The 22,856-nt window shown below is 33.2% G+C and overlaps 1 long non-coding RNA gene and 1 pseudogene across 1 annotated transcript; both read right to left on the reverse strand.

Moving 5' to 3' along the window:
- Positions 1 to 13,186: 13,186 nt before the first annotated feature.
- Positions 13,187 to 18,233, reverse strand: LOC129293665 (uncharacterized). The gene is made up of 2 exons (XR_008589191.1): positions 17,767 to 18,233; positions 13,187 to 15,900 (listed from the first exon to the last, which is right to left on the reverse strand). It is a non-coding gene; the product is annotated as an uncharacterized LOC129293665 (long non-coding RNA).
- Positions 18,234 to 19,660: 1,427 nt separating this feature from the next.
- On the reverse strand, positions 19,661 to 22,490 carry LOC129307274 (receptor-like protein kinase FERONIA; annotated as a pseudogene).
- Between the last annotated feature and the right edge of the window lie 366 nt (positions 22,491 to 22,856).

A 22,856-nucleotide genomic window follows, 5' to 3' on the forward strand; every position in this document is an offset into this window, starting at 1 on the left:
AGGAATGAGAATTAAGCATTTAGGGTGCATGTTTTAAAAGAAAAAGTAGATTTTTGCACCTGAATGTCCAATTTTAGATTGGACCATCAAATTGAGTCCAAACTTATCTCATTAGATAGAATACGCCATATGCTTCGTATGAGTACTTGTATTACTCCAATCGAATGTCGGATGTGGAAATGGCATACAGCAAAAGTTCATCTTTTGAGCTATCATCTGTTGTCATATGTACCATAGCATATTATGTGCCATGCCGCAGTATATGGCACAAAAAGAATAGAGCTCGTGACTCTATACCACATGTCATGGCATATGGTGGTGTGAGCCGCGGCACATGGCCCTTTTTCAGGGTAAAGATGTTATGTTCTATTGAGTCATTTAATTGTATTTGCTCTTCTATTAGCCCTTTTTTTTAATACATTTTGAAAATGTTAGGATCTCGCATTTTGAAAACAATTCAAGGGCTATTACTCTAATGATACGTGATTATTGTTTGATAGTTATGTGTTTAGAATGGTAAAGTCTGGGTTAAGTATGACTTTACATTTGTCATATGCTAGCTTCAATGGTGGGATAATAGCCCTACTCTAGAGTGCACTAACAGACTTGAATTGCATACGGTATGTTGCATTACCCATGTATAATAATTTGAAAGCTTGGACCATTGCCTTACATTACATATTCCTTATATTGCCTAGGTTGATTTACATACACATAGGGCTAAAGTGGTATGGTGGTTGTTAACCTATTTGGGGAATGATGAAGTCATGAAAGAATTGGAATGTGATAAGGGTTTAAGATGAAGAAAGCTAGGAATAGAATGTAGTTTTTATTGTACAAATGTTATTATAGATTATTCAACATACAAATGTTATTGATTATTTGGTGTATAGATTTTACATATGTACGTAAACATTCTCATATTTACGATGCCAAATGCGAATACAATTATGTCTTCAATATGACTCTTCAAAAATTCTACCCTCATAGTGACTAATTCTATGTAATTTCAACTATCAATGACCCCAATTTTCATGTAAAACATCAGGGATTACATGTAAAACAATGTGGGAAAAACTTGTGACTTGTGAGCATGCATCAGGAAGAGTTTATATTGATTTACATGAAAATCACCACATTTTATATGTAAATTACCATGGGGATAAAATATGCAAGGGTGGAAAACGAGCAATTTACATGTAATCCCTAGTGTTTTACATGTAAATGAAATGCACAGAGAGCACCCCCTGGCAGTGTCCCAAAGTTACATGAAAACCACCGCATTTTACATGTAAATCACTATAGGGATAAAATGTGCAAGCGTGGTTGATGAGCAATTTGCATGTAATCTATGGTGTTTTACATGTAAATGAAATGCATAAAGAGCACCCTTTAGCAGTGTCCTAAAGTCACATGAAAACCACCACATTTTACATGTAAATCACTATGGGGATAAAATGTGCGAGTGTGGCTAGTGAGCAATTTACATGTAACCCCTGGTGTTTTACTTATGATTAGAGAATTGCATAATATGCATTGACTCAAATTTAGCTACACTTGCCCTCCACTTAGCTTTGGTGTTTGATCCCACTCTATTAGACTATGTAGCTACTGCATCATGTATAATAAACAATTTATTGGCAAGCTTCACTTGATGCTCCTTTATCAATGTAAAAACTTGGTGTTTTCTCTCAGTCACAAGCCATGCATTATATGACTCGGCTAGATTTGACATTATATTGTCCCATCTCTTGTGGGGGAATCATGACATTACCCACCTGTCAATGTTTCCTTATTCTTTAACCCACTTACTAGTAGAGAACTATAAGCTTGCATGTTTTCCATGGCTCTTTGGAAATCCTCCTCAACCCTGGCATATGCAATCCCATCCAATATCTTCAATGCATCATCCTTCTTAATTCTAGTATTCACATTTGGACCTCTATACACATTTGAATATTTTGAACTGAAGTTCTCTTTTATATGCCTATATAGCATAACACATGCCTCTCATTCCAAAACACAAATTGAATTGCATGGATGATTGCATTATTTCTATCAAAAACTATGACCACTGCAAGGGATCCCAAAATCTTCTTGAGGAGATGCATGAACCAAAGCCACTCCTTATTCATCTCACCAGATACAATGGCAAAAGCAATAGGGTACAAGTTATTATCAAGATCATGAGCCTCTGCTAATAACATCATTCTGTAGTAAAGTCTACTAAGGAAAGTTCCATCAATGTATAAGACAAGCAGACATCCTCTGATGAAACCCTCTATACAGCACCTATAACTAATGAAGACCTTATGAAACTTATAGTCAATACCTATTTCCCATTTCACCACTATTCTTGGATCTGCCTCTACTAATCTTTCATAGTACTAAGGAATTAGCATGAATGATTGGTCAAGACATCCTTCCATGCCTGCTAAAGCTTTCTCTTTGCTCATAGATGCTTAATTATAGTTTAAAGACACACTATATTCCTTACGCAACTCGTATCTGATCTCATTGGGAGACTTACTAGCATAGCCCTTCAACCCCTCTTTTATAACACTGATAGCCAAGCTTGACTGAAATGACCTCCCAACAATCAAGTTGTCTTAATCAAAGTAGTTATGTTCTCTAATAAAAGTTGCCACTCTTATAAACTTTAACCATTCTTTCCCCACCTTATAAATAGTGATCTTTAAGGACAGCCATTGACCTTATAATTAGCTACAACTTTGTGGGTAGCATTCCTCTTAAACTCATGCAAAATTGTAAGCTATACTATACTTGAAGAATTCTTCTCTTACTTCATCAGCATGTTCAAACCTTTGATTTGAACTTATTAACAAGTCCTTCCACTTCTTCGAACTAAGATTAGGAATGGGTGTAAGGGCACTTTAAGGTATGAACGGGAACTCTTGTTATGAAATTTTTTTTGAAGATCCAACTATTGTTTGTGATAGTACTTGTAATATCCCAAGGCACAATTCTAACTTGCACTACAATCAATAGTCATGTATGTGTCATTTCTTGGAAAGCAAAAATCACGTTTTAATAATTATTATAGCTCACCCTCATGAAATTGTTGTCGATAGTAAGTGTCCTTTATGTTTGAATTCACATGCTTCTTGTAGTATTTATAGGTGTGCACATTTATGATTAAACTTTCCTACTTGCTTCATAGCTTCATCACCTTCTACATCTACTAGAGTCTACTTGTCCAGGTTCGTAAGTTTAAACTTAATGATACATCCTTCCAATTCAATACCTAGGCATGCATGAAGATATGATTGTTGGAAATTGTGCCTTAGGGCCAATCATTGTACTATGCACATTGTTATTTAGTGAATTTCTCTTTTGTTATCATATCAATTGCATGTTCACTATGACAACTGTATCCTTGGACAAACTATAGTAATTGTCCTAAATGTCCCTGGTCGGTCATCTATGAGAGATCATAGATGAAACAAGACTAGTATGACTTTGAATAATTATAGAGATATCAATCAAAGTCATAGGCACTTGAAAGAGTACAAGGTGTTAGATTGACCCGCTATGAGAAAGTTGCATGGGACAAGTCATAAGCTTATCTCATATGTAACTATATCACTAAGGCCTTTGACCTGAGATCATCATGGATTCCTACATGATGACCATTAAATTTTGACCTAGTCAAAAGTCACCTTTGACCGGATGATCATAAAGGCTATGATTGAGTTTAGTGATATTTATGCAGAGGAATATGAGTGGTCAAGATGGAATTTGTCCCTCACATTAAGTAAGAGATATTACTGGGCCCCTCGATGAGTAAGACTGAGAAAATGTATGGCCATACTATAATGAAAAGGGTTTTTGCATTGCTATAGTTAGTCTACTCAGAGATCAAGAAAGTAACAGTCAGGTAAAGGAGAATGACAATTCCATGTCTCACGCTTGACCGAAATATTGCGTGACAAAAAAGATGTGATATGGTTGCATTATAAGTTACATTGGATCATCAATCCTCATGTGAATTGGGTAGTTGCAATGTCTTGCTAGAGGCTACTTGTGACTTGTGGGCTAATAGCGTAATTAGTCTACTGCCAACTTCATATAAGCCTACAGGGTTGCACACAAGAACAACCCAACTCGAGCTATAATGTCCAAGTTCATTGAATCTGGAATATGTCTAGATTTAATAAATGTAATATAGGGTGAATGAATTATGTGTGTGTGTGTGTGTGTGTGTGTGTGAATATTTATTTGATAAATATATATATATATATATATATTTATATGAAATATAAAATTTGAAATATAATTTTTTATATATATAGATATATATTTTTGAAATATATATTTATATGTGTGTGTGTATCTAATATATATATATATATATATGTATATGTATATGATATATAAAATTAAATATATATAATATAATATATATAATTATATATATACATATATATATACATATATATTTTAAAATATATATTAATTATCATTTGTTAAACTTAATTGTATTGTACTTTTTGCTTTTTCTGGGTTTACTAAAGCCATTACTTTTATCCAATTTGATTCTTATTTTACTTCTATTAATATATAATTATTGTTTTCTCTAGGTGTTTCAAGTCTTAATGATTCTAAATCTAAGGTTATTAGTCTTTCACTTCTTGATCTGAGTAATAATCTTTCTTCTCTTGACATTCCTCTACTGGTACTAGGTCTTTATTCTAAACTAAAAATTCTCCTAGTAGTAGGTTGATTTATATTTATATTTAATATTGGGGTACTAATTCTTAATGATCTTTGTCCAATATTATCATTAGTTATTAATCTTCTTGAATTATTTTCATTTTCATAATATCCTATAGTATTATCTAATTCTAACCTTAATTGTTCGGGTATTATTATCCTAGTTGGGTCTAATTCTATTTCTTGTAATACAGGCATAAAATGTTTATCAATTTTTAATTTTCCTTTATTTCTTTTATAGATTTTATGTCTCTGAGATAAGCTACAGTTCTAAATAATGATTGTATACTTGTATTTAGTTGTCCAGCAAGAAGGCTTATATTCATCTCTAGAATATTTACCTTCATGATTACTTGGTCTAGTGGGGTCATTATTGGTCTTGTTGGTGAACTACCACCACCACTATTTGTCATCATACTTGTCTCTCTTCTATTTGGCTTCATCTGGATAGATAATCAGCAACAAGATTATTCTTACCTTTAATATATTCAATTTCATAATCATAATAAGATATATCTGATTGTCACTTAATTAACATCTTATTACATAATTGAGTTGTCTTTATTCCTTTATTTAACCAATGTTTTACTTGAGTATTATCAGTTCTTATAATAAATTTAGTGTTAATAATAAATAATTCAAACTTTTGTATAGCTTTAACTCTCAATAAAAGTATTTGTTTCAATTATTTCAACATTTGCAAGTATTGAAGAATAACAGGTATGGCTGAGTCATTTCTTTTTGGGGATTAAGGGGGATTATTATCTAATCCTTAACAAAGTTTTGATTTCCGCAATGATCTTATAAGGGGAATTACTGGTTAAGAGAAGAAAGATTATTACTAAGATCAAGAAGTGAAAGACCAATAACCTCAGATTTAGAATCATTAAGACCTGAAACACCTAGAGAAAACAATAATTATATATTAATAGAAGTAAAATAAGAATCAAATTGGATAGAAGTAATGGCTTTAGTAAACCCAAAAAAAGCAAAAAGTACAATATAATTAAGTTTAACAAATGATAATTTAGAAATAACTAATGAAGGAAATAGAACAATTTCATCAATAAGAATAAATAATAGAGTAGTTATAAGTGTAAAATTTTGGGTAACAGATAATAATAATGATCAATGTAAAATAATTTTAGGAAATAATTTCTTAGAAAAAGTAAAACCATGGAGAATTCAAAAAGAAAGATTTTTGATAAATATTAATTATCAAATAATAGTTATTCAAAAGATAAAATTAATATGACTAAATTATATTATATATTGATAAAGTTTAATTATCAAAAGTATAGATCAAGAAAATATCATGCTTTAGTTGATACAGGAGCAAATATTTTAGTAGCAAAAGCAAATGAATTACCAGATGAATTATGAAAAAAGAAAAAGAAAATATTAAGAATGCAAGGAGTAGGAACAGAAATTAATTGTATAGAATTAGGATATGGTACAAATAGGAGAATATGAATTAAAAATAAGAAAATTAAACTAATATAATGATAATTCATGTGATGTGATATTAGGAATAGATTTTATTGAACAATATTATCCCTTACATATGCTTGAAAAAGCAATAATATTAATAACACCTTATAATCACCAAGCATGGGGAGTAAGAGTAACTAAGCCTTATAGTAGAACTAGAAGAGATGAAAAATTTTAAAAGAAAAAAGAAGAACATGAAGTACAATTTATACCAAATAAAAAATTTTATATAATAATGAAGTTATAAATTCAGTAAAAATATTGAATACTACAAAAGAAATAAAAACTATTGAACAAAGATTATTAGAAAATTATAGTGATAATCCTTTAATACATTGGGAAAAATCTAAACCATTAACAAAAATAGAATTAAGAGATTATAGTAAAGAAATAAACTGTAAACCTTACCCATAGATAGAAAATGATAAAAAGGAATTTGTAATGCATATTGATGAAATGAAACAATATGATTTCATGAGAGAAAGTAGATCTGAATATTCATCACCAGCAATGATTGTAGTAAAACATAGTGAAGAAAAAAGAGAAAAATCAAGATTAGTTATAAATTATAAAAATTTAAATGAATTAGCTTTCAGAAATAGATATCCAATCCCAAAAATGGACTTCTTATTTAACTTGATAAGAGGAAAAAATATATTCAGTAAATCTAGATTTTTTTCAAATAAAATTAGAAGAAGAAAGTAAAAAATATATTGCTTTTAGTACATCTGAAGGATTATTTGAATGGAATGTATTACCTATGGGATTTCATAATAGTCCTAATATATTTCAAGAGTATGTAACAAAATTATTATTATCAATAAAAGATTTTGCTGTCATATATATAAATGATATTTTAATCATTTTTCTTCTATAAGATCTATAAATTAGGACACATATCACCTAACTGTCTAAGTAAAAAAGATAAGAAAATTATGAAAATAATAGAAGAAGCTTATAAAGAAAATTTAGAACCTATAGGATATGATGAAGAATTATTTGAAATAGAAAATGAATTAAAAAAATTAGATACAGAAATTTATAAACTAAAGATAATTAGTGAAACTGAAACTGAAAATAGTGAGTCCAAAAAAGAAATAAGTTATATGTATATGATAAATAGGTTAGAAGATGAACCTGAAAGTAGTAACCAAAATGAATATGATGAATATGAAGAAGTTGTAAGTGCAGAAGAAGGAATAGTTTAAAAAAGAATGACATTTAATCAAAAACAATATGAAAAAAAATAAGAGATTCAAATTAAATCTAAAACTTGAGGAATAAAAAAATGAAAGTTTTATGAATAAAGTAGGAAAACAACTGAAATAACTCTTGAAAATTTTTATCCTCCAATAAATTTGATTAAATTTGGAACAACAAGAAGACCATTTGAATATGACTAAGAAGGAAAAGAAGACATTATGAATGATGAAGACCTCATATATAAGATCTCCACTATTAGAGCAAAAGGAGTAAACATTATTTTTCAAGAACTCAATAGGACAACTACTGCAGATGAAGCTTAGTGGACATACTTCACTGGCCCAACAACATGTATTTTCTCAGTAGGAAAAAATAGCAAAAATTCAAGAAGCTTTAATAATTGGTATGAAAGATTAAGGAATAATTTAATGGATAATGATGAAGGGGAAAAAAATAAAATATGTCAAGTATTATCTAAATATGCAATCCACAAATGCAAGTATTGTGAAGAAAGAACTAAAACAGCTGGCTATGTGTTACTACAGGGTTTGACCGATACTGATCCAGGTCATAGCAGAACATGAAAGGTTCCCAGTCCTCTTTTATACTGAGATTAACAAGCTAGCAATCTTTAAAGCCTGGCTATAGACCTTTCATAGAACCACCTCCTTTAAACCAGCATAGCATAGCCTTCATTCATTTCCTACCAAAGGCGTAGCCATAGTAACACATAACCAATAATTCCCCTTATAGGATCATTACAAAAATTAAAACTTTGTTAAGGATTAGATAATAATCCCCCTTAATCCCTAAAAAGAAATTACTCAGCCATACCTATTATTCTTCAATACTTGCAAATGTTGAAATAATTGAAACAAATACTTTTATTGATAGTAAGAAGAGATTAGAGAAATCTAAACTCAAGATTACAAGAGAGAATTAGAATTCAAAAAGGAAAGTGAGCATGTGTTGCCTTCTGAGTTTATAGGGCTTTATATAGAGTTGGCATTCCAACCCTGGTTACAAGTTTTACTCAACTATAGTTAATTAAAGATAAAACTTAACTACTAAGAAATAATGACTTTTGATAGATTTATAAGTAAAGTAATAATAATTACAGCTTTTCTTTGAAGTCAAAATATTCTTTTGTCTCTGTCAGCCATCTTCTTGTCTTTGTCATCTTTTTTCGGCTACTTTAGGAGATTTCTTTGTCTGCCACTTACTTTTCTTCAAGAGTCAGCAACTACTTTTGCCTTGTCATCTACTTTTCTACTATCTTTTACTTGTCAGCAAGCTAATCCAGAATATTCATATTGATAGAAGGGTCTTCATAGTCCTTGTCAGCTTGTCTTCTTTCTTCACAATACTTGCATTTGTGGATTGTATATTCAGATAATATTTGACATATTTTCTTTTTTGTCCCTTCATCATTATCCATTAAATTATTCCTTAATCTTTCATACCAATTACTGAAGCTTCTTGAATTTCTACTATTTTTTCCTACTGAGAAAATACATGTTGTTGGGCCAATGAAGTATGTCCACTAAGCTTCATCTGCAGTAGTTGTCCTATTGAGTTCTTGAAAAATAATGTTTACTTCTTGTGCTCTGATAGTGGAGATCTTATATCTGAGGTCTTCATCATTCATAATGTCTTCTTTTTCTTCTTGGTCATATTCAAATGGTCATCTTGTTGGTCCAAATTTAATCAGATTTATTGGAGGATAAAATTTATCAAGAGTTATTTCAGCTATTGTTAAGTAACACCGGATAAAAACTTGATATTGAGTTACAATTCCAAAATAATGTTTGGCAGCTTCTTTGATGGAATCTGGGAGTTTTGATATTTCGGACATGTTATTAGATGGATATATAGAGTGAATAAGGCCATAATTGAAAAGGCTTTTTACAAGTTCAGGATTAGTGTTTGGATAAACAATGACTTTATTGAAGGAATAATGGGAAACATATTTAATATTATTAGTGTTAGGAAGAAGGAAATGATTGGTCTTATTGATCAAAAGTTTAAAAAAATTATATTAGTCTAAGGTTTTAAAAGATGGTAAGGTTACTGGGCTTGGACTTCTACTTCTTCTCCTTGAAGAGGTAGAAGTAGATGGACTATTTTAAGTTATTTTAGTCACTATTTGGGCTTTAGATTTTTGGACTTCTTTTACTATTTCAGTGAATGGAGCTATTAGACCAGATCTAGTTGGGCTATAAGGTTGGAATAAAGAATCAAGAGTTTGAGTAGATGACTCAACTACTTGTTTTACTTGTCTTTCAGGGGATTGGGATAATGGTTCCTTAGATTTCTCTAAGGCCTCCACTTTACTTGTCAAAACATTCACCTCGTCTCTGAGATGAGCCACTGTTCTAGATAATGATTGTATACTTGTATTTAGTTGTCCAGCAAGAAGGCTCATATTCATCTCTAGAATATTTACCTTCATAATTACTTGGTCTAGTAGGGTCATTATTGGTCCTGTTGGTGAACCACCACTAGCATTATTTGTCATCATACTTGTCTCTCTTTTATTTGGCTCCATCTGGATAGATAATCAGCAACAAGATTATTCTTACCTTTAATATATTCAATTTCATAATCATAATAAGACATATCTAATTGCCACTTAATTAACATCTTATTACATAATTGAGTTGTCTTTATTCCTTTATTTAACCAATGTTTTACTTGAGTATTATCAGTTCTTATAATAAATTTGATGTTAACAATAAATAATTCAAACTTTTGTACAGCTTTAACTATTGCTAAAAATTCTTTCCAATTAGAATGATATCTAGTATGAGAATCATTAAATTTTTCACTTGTATATCTAGTTATTACTTTTTCTTTTTCATTGATGTGATATAAAGCTACTCCCCAATAATTTTCACCAACATTTGTATAAATTATCCATATTACATCATTATTTATTGGGATAGTTAATTTAGGTCGATTTTGGCATAAAATTTTTATCTGATTCACTATTTTTTAGTTTTAAATTTAATTTTATATGATAGACTAAATTTCATAACTAACATGATATGAGAGAATATCATGTTAGTTTTATAATTTAAATTTATAATATAAATTCAAATTAGATATGATATCATGGATTAAATTTATGAAATAAATTTAATTAAATTTTCGTGGGCTCTTTAAGTAGAAGACGAAAACCCTAATCCATATACTATATATAGATAGGGACGTCCTTTATGAAGAGATAGTTAGAAAAGTTCTGATAGCAAAAACACTTTGAGAGCCACGAAACACCCTATAGAAAGGAAAACTAATGTTCAAAGAAGAATGGACACTGGGAGAGCTAGCACGCTGTTCGAGTTAGAGAGTTGTTCGTGTGGATACCAGTAGAGGGAGGAGATATATGTTGTTAGCTCTTGAGATCCAAACTTTTAAAGAGAACACGCACTAAGTTTGAAGAATTAAAAAGGTAACTCTTCTATTTACCTTGACTTAAACAAGTTTGTTCAGTCCATAGCAGGATAGGTACTTAAAATTTTAATATTTCACTGTGACTCCCTTTCCTACAATGATGCCCCTTAACTTGAAAATTATGGTTCCTTCTCTTACCATTCTTTTGCATGCTATCCCACCATCATATAGGAATCCCTCGAAAGCTATCACAGTGTTCCTACCCATGTGGAAGAAGCAATATATCTCACTCTCTTACACACAAATCATATTACTTTACAAGATAATAAAAATGAAAACCACAAGCTTTACATATGAGAGAAATGCATTAAAACCAATAGAGTGACGAACTAATGTCATGTGCTTTTTAAGTTTAGTGCGTGTGTTGTGGGTCATGGTTGGCAATAAGGTAGTGAAGGTTACAATAAAAAATAAAATCATAACACCATCATATTATCCCAAAGCCACTCTCTATTAATGCTTCTGCACTTTCTCTTGTAAATACCTCTTGTAATTTTTAAAGAATCAAACTTCAAAGGAAGCCCTATTTCGTAGGTTAAAGATAGTATCTTAGGAATACTTAAAGCTAGATGGATGTTGTAGGACAAACAAAGAGTTAGTAGAACCACATTTGCATTGAACAAATGCTCCCCTACTTTCAAAAGCACTAACAGAGCATCCATCAATCCTATGTAAAGTAGGTCAAGCCAAACATCAAGTCCATACAAAAAACATTCTTCAACATCCTCAAAATAGGAAAACAATACCTAGTTGATTACAACTTCATCCACCGTGCTCTACCAAAGATGGTTGTCGGACTACCATTCTCAGGTATGCCTAAGATGTTGATATTCCAACATTCGAAAACCTCCACATCCTCTTCCTTTATTTATTACTTTTTTCCCACCATATTTGAGGGCCATTTTAGTTAGACAATGAATTATTAAATAAATAAAATAATAAGTTTTTCTTAAGGTGCAAGCCTTCTGGTTTCAGGTGCAAGTATTATGCGTAGTGGGATGGAAAGTTTGATTTACATGTAAACCTAAGGCATTTTCAGGTAATTATGCTCTTGGTGCAAGCCTTTTAGCTAGGGTGCAAGGGATCTAGGTTGGGTACAAGCCTTCTGGCTTAGGGCGTAAGGGTTCTGGTTTAGGTGTAAGCCTTCTGGCTTCGAGTGCAAGGGCTATATGTATTGTGCTACCAATATTTGTTTACATGTAAACATAAGGTGTTTTCATGTAATTTTGCTCTTGGTGCAAACCTTTTGCTGAGATACAAGGGATCTAGGTTAGGTGCAAGCCTTCTGGCTTAGGGTGCAAGCCTTTTAGCTTCGAGTGTAAGGGCCATGTGTATTATGCTACTAACATTTGTTTACATGTAAACATAAGGCAGTTTCATGTAATTTTGCTCTTGCTGCAAGGCTTCTCACTTAGAGTGCAAGCCTTATGGCTTTAGGTGCAAGGACCATGTGTAGTATGCTACCAACATTCATTTACATGTAAACATAAGGCATTTTCATGTAATTGTGCTATTAGTGCAAACCTTCTGGCTTAGGGTGTAATGATACAAGCTTAGGGTGCAAGGCTTCTAGCTTCAGGTGTAAGGGTCATGTGCAGTGTGCTGCCAACATTCGTTTACATGTAAACATAAGGCAATTTCATGTAATTTTACTCTTAATGCAAGCCTTCTGGCTTAGGGTACAATGATTTTGGCTTAGGGTGCAAGGCTTCTCGCTTAAGGTGCAAGGGTTTTGCCTTGTGTTATACCAATGAGTTTTATATATAATCTATAGTCATTTTTATGTAATTCTTGGCAACTGATAGTAGCTACCTTTTTATGTGACGGGTTTACATGTAATTCGATAGAGATTACATGTAAATTGTTATTCAGTGGTACTCATGATTTTTCCCCCATTATTTATTTATATGTAATATGTATTTATTTTTATGTAATTATTGGTGACTGACAAGGGCTGCCATTCTGTGTGATGAGTTTACATGTCATTCGATATAAATTACATGTAAATAGATCCTCAGCCATCCTCGCAAATTTTTCCCCTTCTTTATTTACATGGAATTACTTGTGTTTTTGTGTAATTACAAGGACACTCACACCCTATCATTGTGAAAAGTACAAACCAAGAAAAATTAGATGAACTTCTGGTATAGTTACAAGGATTAGGATTACAATGATGTCTCAATTATGCAAAAAGAGACTGGGCCACCATTTTTATGCAACAAGCTGCTGCTACTATTACAATGAATAGCTTCTTAAGGAAGAAAAATTGATTGACACTATAACAAAAGCAAAACACAACTTAAACTGTATAAATTTAATAGCAAACATTGAGGCCAAGTTATACATTACCATGTAGAACACTATTTTTATACATCAGCTAGCATTTTCTGATTTCTATTAATCATATCAATTAAGGTTCTTTTTCCTCCTTGTACAAATATTAAGACATTGAATGCTATCTCTCTAATTCAAGTTTGGACTTCTTCAGAGCTATCTTTGTTGCAAGTTGCTTCACTTGTATCTCTTACTTGTATCTCTTGACTGAGTGTTCTTGCAATGCCTACTTTCTCTACTACAATCTTTAAGCCTTCTTCAAGCTCTATCATTCTTGCATTGATCTCACCAAGATGAGTCTCCATCTCACAAGAGGTTTGTTGGGATTCTACTCCTTAAAGCATCTTCTTGAGTCAAGACACGTCCTCTTAAAGGGATTTACTACGTTGTTGAGATGCTTCAAGCAAAGTCTTGGTCTTCACAAAGTTTTCGTGGATGCCACAAAGTATCAGCTTCTCCTTTTATTAATGCTGATTGTGCTCTTCAAGAGAAAGGTCGTTTAGAGTAGAATTTTGCACTTCAGCTAAGGAAGATGAAGAAATGGTGAGCTCGCAAAAAAGTCTTTATACTCAACTGGTCAAATTTTCAACGGATCAAAGGTATTATCTGTAATTTGGTTTTATTTACATGTGAACAATACAATCTAGTTTGCCTTTGTGCTTAAGATATTAGTAGCTTTCTTTCACTAGTAAGTGATACATTGGTGCTAACAGCATTTTTAAAATCCTCACAAAGGCAACTAGTTGAAAGTGTCACAGTTGCTAATTACAAGCTGATTACATTCATCAAAAAAACCAATATGATTAACTTCTTTGTAGGAGTGATGATCGCATTAAAAGATGGCAAAATAAATCCAAATGAAAGAGGGCATGAACTCATAAGAAAAACTGAGTAGATCATACTTACAAAAAAAACACTTAGGTAGGGGATGTTTTAAGTTTAGAGTTAGATAGAAGAATATAAGCATACCTAACCAACCTATTAGACAAGGCATCCTCCCACACAGGTGGTAATTGCAAGTTACATGGTCTTGTTTGAAAGCATTTTCTTTTAATCAGGTAGAAGCAATGATCATAAAGATATTGTGCATTAGATTGGGCAACTAATGGAAATCATTCATGTAGCTTAACCCTCCAATTAGGCAAGCAAAGAAATAGTGACGCTCATTTTCACCACTGGTGTATTTCACTTAGGCCACTATTTGCTCCACCGTCGGAACTCTCGATAACCTTAAAACTTGTCTAATTAGGGCATTGTGTGAAGAGATGGGACTGTGTTTCTCAAAGCTCATCGATCATGACTTGCTCACAGCTCACACCACTATTGATGGTCCCTTAAAAACGTCCCTGGCCATCTTCTCCTGTTCAACTCGCATAAAAAAACCAAGCATAGAGTGGTCTTTGTTTACAAATTCGTTTGTTATGATAGGGCCATTTTCATCCTACCAGGGTTTATTAAAAGAATAAGAAAATCAGCTTGGTCCTTCAACAGAATTTGGTCCTTGGGACCAATTTTGGTTGCAAGTTAGTCCTTTTCACCAATTCTCCTTAAAAAATAATCAAATGTTTAAATTACTCTTGGTTCCAATAAAACATCAGGTAAAAAATATTCGAGTTATATGTCAGATTTTAAATGAAGTTTATAATGTACCACAAGTTTCCCAACACATGTAATTTTTCAATTTTTGAAATGAACCACAAACCCATGTCTGCCAGCATTAACTATAACTGAACACAAGAGAAGCATGAAGAGCTGAAGAGCATAAGATGAAGTAACAAAAAACACGAGCTAAATGGGTATTATTTAAGCTAAGAACAAAAGATTTACAAGCATTTTTCAAAATGTATTTTACTAAAATCTCATTAAATTTTATAATAAAAGCCTTGTATTAATTAAGTATTAATAAGTAGAATTTTATAAATAATACTAATAAAAGAAGTAATTAAAAAAAATAAATTACAAGAATTTAATTTAAAATTGAAAAGAACTTGAAGAAGATGCAGATTAATTTTCCGTTATTTGAATATCACATCTTTCTCTTTGCATGCTTTGAAAAGAGAGCAAATCATTTCTAGTTTAGATCCATGAATTTCTATGAAATTTTTTAAATATTTTTTTATTTTACTATCTTTTAATAAAATACAAGATCTTCTCTCTTTCTCTTAAAAAAATCAAATTTCAAAATATTCACCTATTCTTAATTTCAATCCTGTCACGCCCTAAAATTTTAAACATAACTAGTATGAAATATATGTACAAACATGCATCTCTTAAGGCTCGATCAAAGAAACTCTAATTTGATATTTTAATTCGATTGAAATAGGATGTGATTCATTGCAATATATATATATATATATATATATTTTATAAAAGATTTCTAAACTTTTTGTAAATACTTCAGCAAAACCGCCTCTCTCAATAAATTCTCCCAAAAATAAATTTATAACCATTTTACAAAACATTAGCAGTAGCAAGGAACTCTGTTCTCACCAGTAGATAACAAAATACAAACGATAAGGGCGAGGACCCTAACTACAGCTTATGTGGAGCACCTAATATAAGAATTTGAATATAATACATAAATTTAAATTTGCATTGAAATTGATTTGATCTACCATTCTTCCTTTCAATAGAATAATATGGCCCCATAAGGATCAGCGGAAGATACAGCATCAACTAACATATCTGAGACCAAAATAATAATTTCTAGTGAATAACGTCCCAACCATAAAATTTTTCACAATTAAAATGAACAAAATATAATAATTACATAAATTGAAGAGAAAGCAATTTGAAGTAAGCAAATTTGTAAGCATGGAATAAAAGTTCTATATAACTTCAACATCAAGAATCTTTAAATCTATAGCAATAAAGCAACTTGACATTGGATCTTGACATGTCCAAATAATTAAATAAATATATAATCGAAAATAATAACATTTGCTTAAAAAAAACATTAGAGTGTGAAATCATCAATTAATTACAAATTCGTATTTCTGAAAATTTATCAGAACAATTCACAAACGTGAACACACAGTTCACGAGAGTAAATAACCAAATGCGGGTTATGCCATAAAGACAAACGTGGACACACAGTCCACGAGAGTAAGTAACCAAACACAGCCGAAGCCACGAAACAAACGTGGACACACAGTTCACTAGGATAATGTTAACCAAACGCGGCTTGAAGCCATAAAAACAAACGTGAGTATGATGCTCACAAATAACCATCCCTCCGTTCCACGTGCATTGGCCATTGCTTACAAACATCCTGCTAGCTAGGTGCACCATGGTGCGCCAAGGGCTATCAGAACTGCCGTTAGCAACCAGTATTCTGTATAAAGCCCCCTCGAAATTCATTTTCAAACATGCGAGAAAATCATCACGTTCAAAATAAAATTTTCTCTTCTCAATATCAAACTCGCATGGATTGTTTAAAACATCAATCCTTTTAAATATAAAAATTCACAACTAATATTTCATAAACTTCTTCACCAATTTCTAAGATTGTCTTTATTGAATAAACGAGTGCCAAAAATTTATAAAGCATTTTTCACCAATCTTGTATGTATATATCATGAAAACTTTAAGAGCTAAAAAAATTTAATTGACAAAACATCCACTAATCAACATAATTATTATTAAAATAATCAATGTAACAAAATAAATTTTAGTAAGAAAAATTAATTGATAAATTAGTTGGGACGCTATCCACTTACCTAGTAAGCTCCCAAAATAATATTTTGTTCCATCTAATTACCTCTCAATAGTCCTTTTAGCTACACTATTGCCTAGACAAGAGGAACAAACAACTCTCTTAATGATGACTCTACTCTATATATATTGCCAACAGATATTCGATCAACCCAAACTATATATGCTTCTTATATATAAGACAGTTAGATCTCAAAAATACATATTCAAGCAAAATTCTTTCTAACAAGCATTTTATCAAACACTTCTAAGACATCAAGTCATAAACTAATATCAGCTTTTTCCTCGTCAATTTCCAACTCCCAAAATTTTACAATAAAGATTATTTGAATCCATCAACCTCCAAAATATATATACATATATCTACACCTTAATAGAAAATTAATCCCAAACACAAAGACATCCTAATTATTGTCTCTTCATTTCACACAGTTAAAGAAAAAGGAAAGAGTACATAATCTAGCCAATATCACACACACGAGAAACAGCAAGAGGGAAGAAAACTAGGAACTTCTATACCTCATATTACCAACCAAAGATAAAGAAAGGGAGGGAAATTCAAACTCACAATAAACAGGGGAAGGAAGACTTCATGTTATTGCAACAACAGGGATAGAAAAAAAAAACTAACAGCAACCTTTCAGTAACCAATCCATCAATAGATAAATACTTATCAAAAGCATACTTGTTAATGTTAATTTCAACCTATTTAAATTTCAATTTCCCCTTCCCAACCAACACGTACAGCAGCAGAGAGAGAGTAAGATTTTCATCTTCAGTGATCAGATCATACACCCACATGTACATAATCCACCAGAAGAGTTCAATATTTCTCACCTGAATCAACAACGACAAAGAAGGGAAGAAGCCGACAGAACAGACGGAACAGGGGAGACAAAACTCGTGACTCACACTACCAACAATAGAGAATCGCCCCCTGCACCCATTGTCGACGCACATCTGAAAAAAAAAAGGGGAGGAAGTTCGGACACACCCATGCAACACGGACACCGCAGCGACGGACAAGAACGCAGATGAATGGAGAAGGAGATCTGAACACACACACGCTACACAGAATAAAGGACCACGATCGACGTAGGCGTTTTCAATCAGAGAAGGAAGGAGCTTGAACAGTAGAACCCACGGCATCGACGACGGCAATGACCAATCGAGGTGTAGGAATGAGATTGTCGGCTCAATGAATTGAAGCTTCTGGAATCGATATATCTGGATCCGTTTCACAGTTCAGACGCGTATTCTCGGGGAAAGAGAGAAGGGAATAAAAAAACTTTTTTATGGTTGAAGGGCAGTAAAGTAATTTCATAAGCCTGAAATAAAAATGAACTTAAATACCAAACAAATTTTCACCAAGCCACTATATCACTCTTTTTATATCTTTCCCAAAATTAATAAAAATGTATTTTAATAGCTCATCTAAATTTTAATTTAATTACTATTATTTTATTTATTTTTATTATTTTATTATTGTTATTTTTATGAAATCTTAGGTCATTACAAATCCATTCCCTTTGGAAAAAATGTTAATACAAGCCAAAATCATGCTTAGCCAAAAATTTGAACTAGCTGATTGAACCTAGTCAAAGTCATCAACTTGCCTCTTTTTTTTTTCATTCAATACAACTACCCATTATTTATGTGTTAAGCTAGTAGGCCCACATTGACAGCAAAGCTCTACTAATAAATATTTAATAAAATTGCATATTCAAGACTCAAACTTAAAACTATTGGTTAAGCTAGTACAACCCCTTGTTAGTTGGGCTATGTGCTAGTTGGTTAAACTTGCATTTTTTGTTCATCCCCTATCTCAAGTTTTCCCTTTCCACATTTGTTTTCCTTAATTCATCATTACTCTAAAAATTTTATTTATATTTAAGCATCATTTTTGTTCTTGAATTATATAAGAAAAGTCACAAATGCTCATAAACTCAACTATAGGTCAATTCTATCCTTCAACTTTAAAGATTCCCTTCCTCATCACCCTTCTATTTTCTCACTGTTAGTTGATCGTTAGTGGGCCCCACATCATATTTTTTAATATAAAATATTTGATTTGAGCGACCCACTGATGACAAACGGATGTTAAGTGTTTTTAATGCTAGGGTAATAATAGAGGAAATCTTTAAAGTGAAGGGACAGAATTGAGCCATAGTTAAGTTTAAGGACATTTGTTACCTTTTGTGTGCTATTCAAGAATGAAAATGACCCTTAACCCTATTATATAATACGAGTACTCAGACTCTTGTATATCCAAATCTTTAATAGATTCCTTTACAAATTGTGGTGCTAGCAAGAGTTCCCCATTTACAACATCTTTTTTCTTCATAATTAACTGTTCAATCCAAAACTATATTATTTGTTCTGCCAAAAAAGAATTATATTTGGTTGGCTTACTAGAAATTTAAGGGAACACTTTTCAAGAATGTCATGTCTGCTTTCCTCAAAATAACTTGTAAAATAGGGACCGAATTGTGACATATTTGATCCTGAATGTAACTAATAATAAGAGTAGTGCACGTATCTTCTTATCAAATTTGCATTTCAATTTTATTCATTTGTTTATTTGAGTATTTAAAACTCTAATTATACAAGCATGAAAGAGCACCATGAGCTTAACTTTTGTACTTTGCAACTTGCTTAAAAGATATGCAATAGCTTTTGAATGTTTCGATGAAAATAAAAGAGAGAGAGAGAGAGAAATTGGACACTGAAAAAAATTGATATTGTTGTCCTCTATAATAATGGTGAAACTGATGAATGATGGCCTCAAAGAATGAATATTGATGACATAGTGGTCCATGCAAGGTATTGTAAACATACATCAGACTTTTCAACCATTGATGCTGCAGATATAACATTTATGGGGCCCTTATTGGATTGAACAGAATTGACATGCATTCATTGTAGTAGAAAGACTTGGAGTCTTCGTTAATGACAATGCATGAAGGGAAGAACCACAAACAATAGGCTGGTCTACATTGATTTATAAGTTCCATCTCGTACATCTATCACCCACTGGATCTTGATCCTTCTTCAACAATAATATCTTCATTCAAAGTCCCATCAAGCTTTGTCTTGTCTTCTTTGTTCAGCATTATCTCCATCAAAGACTCAAGGCCCAACATCACATCTCCCATTGATGGCCGTTCATTCCCATTATTATCTACGCATTTCAATGCAATATTTGTGTATGCCTTTAAGCACTCTGGCATCATGCTTTCCCTCAAGAATGGATCAACTGTGTCATAAATCTGATTCTGATCAACACATCTTCGAAACCACTCTACAAGGTTTTGCTGCTCCCTCTCCACTGCACGGAGAATAGGAGCCCTCCCACACAATGCCTCTAGCAAAAGCACTCCGAATGAGTACACATCTGACTTATCAGTCAATACTTGCAATGTGTAGTATTCTGGATCCAAATAACCAATGTTTCCTTTCACCAATGTGCTTATGTTAATGTTAGATCTTGAAATACCCGAGGGTCTTATTTTGGATAGTCCAAAATCAAAAATCTTGGCCGTCCAGTTTTCATCTATTAAGATGTTTGTTGACTTGACATCACGATGAATGATTGCATACTTTGCCCTGTATGTAAATAATGCAATCCTCATGCAGCACCCAAGCAAATCTCGACTCGTTGTGTCCAAGAAAGTGGCTGGTTATTAGAATCATAAAGATGCTCACGAAAGGTCCCACGAGCCATGAACTCATAGACCAGAATCATCTCATTGTCATCGTTGCAGTAACCAATGAGAGATACCAAATGATGGTGATGAAGTTGTGAGAGCAATTCAATCTCAGTTTGGAACTCTTTGAGCCCTTTTTGTGAACCTTGTTTGAGCCGCTTGATTGCCACTGAAATTGCGCCGTTGTCAATGTGGCCTTTATAGACATTACCAAACCCTCCAACACCAATAATCATATTATCATCAAATTTATTAGTGGCTAATCTTACCTCATCTAGTGAAAAGCAGCGACAGAAGTCAGACATCAACTGTGAGGATTTGTTTACTTTTGTTGTCGACACTAGTTCCTGTCTCCCCTGTGAATTTCCTTCATTGATTGCACCTCTAGCCAATAATCGATAGTAAATGAATAAAATAATGAGAGATAGAAAAATGAAGCCGGATGCTCCCCCCACAGAAATAGAAATTACCCTCTTTTTCAGTGGTTTCTTAGACGCCTTCGTAGGCAGAAAGGGAGAAGGATGTTGATCAGAATTTGGACCTCCGAGATTGTTTTTGTCGTCACTTATTTTCAAAATTTCAATACCATTCAATAACACATCTCTGTAAATGCTTCTTGCAGTAATTGGATGTGGTTGCAACTTAATTGAAAGATTCATTTTCTTAGAAATTCCGTCGCCTTGCATCGACACCGCGTAGTCCTTATGTACAGGAGCCAGGTTGCCTCTCCACATGAACACGTCAGCGACAGCGTCCACCAGCATGTCAGCAATAAAGATCTGGAAAACTCTCTCCAACATTTCGAATGTGTAGGTCAAACTCACAAAAATGCAATCTCACCATGTATATAAATTGTGAGTCCACTGGAAACTCCCAAGTCACATTAAATTTGGCCGTCTCTTTCATTCCATAGTTTCGAGCAGTTCTGTATATTTCATCCGGTGCAGTATAATTTGGATAATCTTTGTGGTCAAGCTTTAATCCAAATGCTGCAGATATACTATATGGGCGCTCCCTCTCCAAGTATCAAGTATCAAGGTCCCAACTCCGAAACATGCCATTATCTTGGTCATGCTCAATTTTACGCCCACCAACGTTGATTCTGTACAGAGTCTCGAGAGAACTATTGTTTTTGACAGGAAACTGGATGGTTCGACCATCTAGCATCATAGCCTGTAGGTTGTCAGGGTTGGTGTAGTAAAGATTGGAAGGCATAGAGACGACCTCGATCCCATTGACGAAAGCATAAGCATTGGGATGAGATAGGTTGGGTATGAATGTTATGCTAAGCCACTCATCGGGGCCAACAACATTAACGCAATACTCTCGTACAATGCCTTCGTCGCCATAGTAATCGGCGGTGATTGAAGCATTGAAGTCCTTGAGAAGAGTGTGGGAGCCTACTATGACGGAGAAAAGAGAGTCAGTGCGAAGGAAGTTGGAAGCATAGGAATGTGGGTAAAAATAAAGGCGAATAAACTTTTGGCCGTCGGTGTTCACAGGAAACCGGTAGAAAATTACGGAGCGAGAGAGGCGTGCAGTGTTGTAAGGGAGAGGGACTGAAACGGACTGAAACGGACAACAGAACTAATACACGAGAGTTACAGAATTGAAGCCAAACATGTTCCGTTACCCTTCATTAAGCCAATAAAACGTTTAGTATTTACATTTGTAACGTTAGCTGATTACTGTTTTCGTTCAGAGTCCTAACACTATAAATAGGACACTCACTTTGTTGTAAGGAGGCAGACGAGAAATAAAATTCAGAGTTTTTTTCTCTTTTCATTCGGTTTCTGTGCCATTTTTGGTATCAGAGCTGGTCCAGAGAACGAGAGAGTGAGTTACAATTGAGAAAGTACGCCGGAAAGAAGAGAGATTCAGAGGAGGAGTCCCTGACGTCTTCGCGTTTTACAAACCGGGCATTTTCTCAGAAAACTAACATCACCATCGTGCTCAGGAGGTCCGAAAACGTGGAACAAGAGGTTCCCCGTCACCAGAAACAGTCGCACGCGCCTCCACGCGCCACCGTCAGAAACCCACGCGCCTCGCCGCCGGTCCACGCGCCGTCACGCGCTATCCGAAGGTTGAAGACGCTGACGTCAGCTGCCACGTCATCGTTCTGACCGGTCAACTACAGGTCAGACGAATAGTTTTATGCCACGTGTCACAGTCGCCACGTCACTGCGCCCAGTCAGGCAACTTTTCAGAAATTTCATTTTC

Source organism: Prosopis cineraria, unplaced genomic scaffold (genome assembly GCF_029017545.1).
Source record: "Prosopis cineraria cultivar Desert tree isolate PC_DT_omini unplaced genomic scaffold, ASM2901754v1 PC1, whole genome shotgun sequence".
Classification (NCBI taxonomy): Eukaryota; Viridiplantae; Streptophyta; class Magnoliopsida; order Fabales; family Fabaceae; genus Prosopis; species Prosopis cineraria.